Below are 5,197 nucleotides of genomic sequence, written 5' to 3' on the forward strand. Positions count from 1 at the left end.
GGGGCGGGCGGCTTTTCTCCGTCTCCCAGGCCGCAGGTGCTGGTGCCCGGGAAGGCGGGGTGGGTGGCTTTGCCCGGGCCCAGCTTTGTCAGGAAGGACGTACGGTCTAATTAGCATATTACCCTATTACTAGTATAGATGCTCAACTTAAACACCAAACCGAGAGCAGAGTAGCCCTTCGCTGCGCCCGTGGGGCCCTGAAGCCAGAGTCTGGCTTGTCATTTCCACAGAAGAACAGCATGTTCTCACCCGTCTCACTCCTCTAACCTGGCTCCTGTGGTCTTGGGGGGCTCTGTCCAGAAGGCCTGGCCTGCAGTGGGCACAGGGGTGGGTCTTGGCCCATCCTCCGCACCCCACCCAGCCCTCATCATATTCTTTAATTATTTAAACACTAGGGGTCCAGTGCACAAATTCGTGCACTTTGAAAGGAACTGCGAGCCACGAGGCTGCAGTGGGCACAGGGGCAGGTCTCGGCCCATCCTCTGCAACCCCACCCAGTCCTTCCTGCCACGGCCCCCAGTCCCGTCTGCTGGCAGCCCTGCTCCTGCGGCTGCCTCTCCCATGCACTGATGGTGCCGGCCCCGCTCACACCCACTGACAGCGCAGAGCGATTGGGGCTGGCACCAGCAGCGGTTGTGAGCGGGGCCGGTGCCGTCAGTGGGCGCAAGCAGCGGCTGCTGCCCCGATCGCCCCTCAGGAGCAGGGGGAGGCGGGAAAGCCCTCAGGAATGATCGGGGCCAGCAGCTGCCGCTCACACCTGCTGACGGCACCAAGCGATCGGGACCAACACCGGGTGCCAGCAGTGGGTGTGAGCGGTGGCTCCGGTGCTGGCAGCAGATGCGAGCACCGGGTGAGACCGTGGTGCGCAGGAGCAAAGAATTTTCAGTAACCACCAGAGGCTCGCCTCAATGACAGTGACCGGTGCCCTGCTTTGGTCTGGCGCCCCTGCTCACATGTTCCACCATCCCGCCGTGGCCAATGCCCGCCATGTTCCACACACGCCCCCTGGTGGTCAGTGCACGTCATAGCAACGGGTTTTTCGGTTGTTCCGCCGTTCGGTCTATTTGCATATTAGCCTTTTATTATATAGGATATTTTGTGTTAATCCTCACTGGAGGATATTTTTCCATTGATTTTAGAGAGAGTGGAGGGGAGAGGAGAGACATGGAGAAAGAAACATTGATGTGAGAGAGACACATCGATCAGTTGCCTCCTGCAGGGCCAGGGATTGAGCCTGCGACCCAGGTACATGCCCTTGGCCAGAAGCAAACCCAGGACCCTTCAGTCCACAGGCCGACGCTCTATCCATTGAGCCAAACCAGCTAGCGAGCATGCTTACGTCCCAAGGGGGAGGACAGAGGATGTGCCGAAAAGCGCGAGCTCGCAGAAGACACCGCACGTGTCTGTCCACACCACGTCTGGGCACGCATCACCAAGCTGGGAGAGAAAACCCCCAGTGTCGGTCGCGGTTATATTTTGATGACGGGATTAGGGAGGTTTTTAGAATTTTTGTCTCGATTTGAAAAATCTGGGCTTTCTACTTTTTCCGCTACGATAAGCTCCTATGACATTAACATAAGAGACCAGAGCGGGAGAGATAATTAAATCACCGAGGAGACCAGAAGTGTGGGTTTCTCATCTCTTTTAAAGCTGGTTTTCTATGAAAAGGTTCGCTCGTGGCAAAAACATTAAAACCGTGGAGAAAGGTTCAAAAGTGGAAACTAAGAGCTCCCGGCCGACACCCCGCCTTTCGCGCTCCGTCCCCACCGCCCAGTGGCGTTGCTGGTTCATTTCCCCAGAAAATGTCTTACATACAAAACACCTTTTCTCCTACGCAAGTGGGATCTGATGTATGTTCTGGAACCTACGTTTTTGGTTACACTATTTCTTAGACATGGTGACCTATGAGCACATGTAGCTCTCCCTTGTTGAACAAAAAGGTGTTGCCCTGCCCGGCGTGGCTCAGCTGTGAGCGTCGTCCCAGCACCAGGAGGTCACTGGTTCGATTCCCGGTCAAGGGCACATGCCCGGGTTGCGGGCTCGATCCCCAGTAGGGGGCATGCAGGAGGCAGCCGATTGATGTTTTTTGTCATTGATGTTTTTTCTCTCTCTCTCCCTTTCTCTCTAAAACAGGGGTCCTCAAACTTTTTAAACAGGGGGCCAGTTCACTGTCCCTCAGACCGTTGGAGGGTCGGACTATAGTTTAACAAAAAAACTATGAACAAATTCCTATGCACACTGCACATATCTTATTTTGAAGTAAAAAAACAAAACGGGAACAAATACAATATTTGTATTTGCATGTGGCCCGCGGGCCGTAGTTTGAGGACCCCTGCTCTAAAATAAATAAAACATATTATAAATAAATAGAAATGTAACAAAAGGTTGTTGACGATGCCATCATGTGGGTGCCCCATAATTTATTTCCTAGGGGAACCCCCACGTGCGTTTCCTGCTGCTCTAACAATATTGCGCTGAGTATATCGTACGTACATGTTGGCTTACTTTGAGGGTAAATCAGCGGGATAGGTTCCTGGAAGTGGAATTGTTTGATCAAAGGCACGTGGGTTCAAAAATTAATACATGTCACCCTGGCCAGTTTGGTTCAGTGGATAGAGCATCGGCCTGTGGACTGAAGGGTCCCAGGTTCGATTCCGGTCAAGGGCACAGGCCCGGGTTGCGGGCTCGATCCCCAGTAGCGGGCGTGCAGGAGGCAGCCGATCAATGGTTCTCTCTCATCATTGATGTTTCTATCTCTCCCTCCCTCTCCCTTCCTCTCTGAAATCAATAAAAATACATTTAAAAAAATTAATGCATATCATCGGATAGCCCTTCCCAAAGGTTTACCAACTCAGCCCATCTACTGCCCATCGAGGGTGTCTGCTCACCCATTCCTGTTGGCACCAGCACTTCAAGTGTTTAGTGGCCTCCTATTAGTTGAATTTTAAAGTGATGAGTGGGTGGAGCATTCATCCCCCCCTCCCCTGCCCCGTGTTTAATGGCCTTTTCTATTTCTCCGTGAACGTGTGTCTCTATTGGTTGTGTCCTTTACTGATTAATTTGCCGCCACTTTTTATTTATGAAGGACCAGTCTTCAGTCATACACGCTACAGACCTCTTTCTCACGGTGTACTTTTCCTTGTAACGGTTATAGTATTTATTTTTCTATAGAGAAGTTGTTCATCTTTTAGTCAAAAGTCTTTTCCTTTTTTTTTTTTTCTGGCTTCTATGTTTTATGTGATATTTAATCCTTCTCCACTCCAGGAATTAAAATATAATTCGTGTCATTTTCTAGTGAAAGTGACTTTTGGCCTCCCTAGCTTCATGCTCTCCAGGGGAGCGGGGGCGTTAGGGAGGGGCAGGGAGGCAATGTGCCCTCACCTGGGGGTGCTCTCACCTGGGGGTGTTCTCACCTGGGGGTGCTCTCACCTGGGGGTGCCCTCACCGGGGGGCGCTCTCCCTGGGGGTGCCCTCACCTGGGGGTGCTCTCCCTGGGGGTGTTCTCACCTGGGGGTGCTCTCCCTGGGGGTGCCCTCACCTGGGCTCCTACCTACCAGGCCCTGGGCGTCCAGGACTCACAGCCGCACTCTCCAGCCTCCAAAAGGGCAGAGCATTCAGGCTGCCACGTGGCCGTCCAGAAATGGCCCCGTCCAGGCCTGTGCGCAGGCTGCCTCGGGGATGCCAGGAAGCCCTCCAGGGAGCCCCCAACCCTGGACCCGGGCCCCCGGGCTCTGGGCCTGTCGCATCCCCGCCTCTCACCTCAGACCTGAATACAAAGGCAGAGGACTGTACCATCGGGAAAAACCTAGCGGCCATCGATGTCAGTCCGTTTTCTGGCTGAGGAAGTCGGGACGCGCGGACGGTAGAGGGCAGGTCGGGAGGCCTGGACACCAGGGCCCTGTCCCCAGTGCTGGCCCCTCGCAGCTCACGTCCTCTCTGAGCCGGCTTCCCAGGAGGCTCCGGAGGATGGTCTGGACCTGCTGCTCTTTGTCACCCGACTGATTAGACTGAGCTGAGCACACAGTGGGTGCTTTATGAACCCCTGTGGATTGTCATTGGCATTGCAGGCTGGGCACTGCGTCCACACTTCACTGTGCCCGGAAGATCCGAGTGGATGTGGGTTTGAGTCTGTCTTGGGGAGCAGCTGGGACTGGCCTTCAGGTCCCCTGGAATGGAAGCCGGGGTACGGGGTGGGGGGTGGGGGTTCGCTCTGTGACTGGCTCGTGAGGACCTGCAGGGAGGGGAGGGGGCGTTCGCAGCTGCTGGAAAAGGCTCCCATGCCAGGCGGGCAGGGCTGACCCACGTCAAGTGCAGCACCCGGGAAGTCACCCAGGGGCTCCAGGCTGTGCTGGACCCGGGGCTGCGGGCTCCTCCCGGCCCCCGACGGGACGCCCGAGCCCAGCTTGTGTGCGGATCCCCCAGTGTCACCCCGCGTGGCAGAGAGCCATGCGTGACGAGCCCGGGCCTCCATGCTTCACATATTAAATCTGTTCAGAATATTAAATAATTCCCCTTCAGTGATCCCAGTAAATTTAATTAGCGCTGGGCCTCCCGATGGACTCATCTGCCGGTTCTGAGATGTGTTCGAGGAAGGAGGTGCGGGCTCCTGCGGGGCGCGGGCGGGGCTGGGGGATCCCTGCTCCCACTCAGAGCTCCGCCTCCCACCCCCGCTTACACTGGGGTCCCGGAGGGATCGGGGTCCCTCTGGCCCTTGTGGCTGGGAGGTTACCAAGGCCGTGCCCTCGGGGCTCGCTGGCCCTGACCCTGAGCCGGCCCTGCTGGTCTGCGCGAGCAACGATGCTGACCTCCTGGCCTTGTTCTTTTTAAAATTATTTTTATGGATTTCAGAGAAGAGGGGGAAGGGGGAGAGAGAGAGAAACATTAGTGGAGAGAGAATCGTGGATCGCCTGCCTCCTGCACGCCCCCCACTGGGGAATAAGCCGGCATCCAGGCATGTGCCCTTGACTGAAATCAAACCCGGGACCCTTCAGTCCGCAGGCCGACGCTCTACCCACTAAGCCACACCTGCTAGGGCTGTTTTTCCTGATTTCAAATACAGTCCAGGTCCATACAGAAAACTGAGAATAAACAATAAACCCAAAAGGGAAAAATTAAAAATGACCCCTGTCCACGGCGCAGAGGAAATCGCTGTGGCCCCGGAGGGCGGGGCCCTGCAGCCGCATCAGGCCCGGGAGCG

The sequence above is a fragment of the Myotis brandtii genome, unplaced genomic scaffold (assembly GCF_000412655.1).
Source record: "Myotis brandtii unplaced genomic scaffold, ASM41265v1 scaffold825, whole genome shotgun sequence".
In the NCBI taxonomy this organism is placed as follows: Eukaryota; Metazoa; Chordata; class Mammalia; order Chiroptera; family Vespertilionidae; genus Myotis; species Myotis brandtii.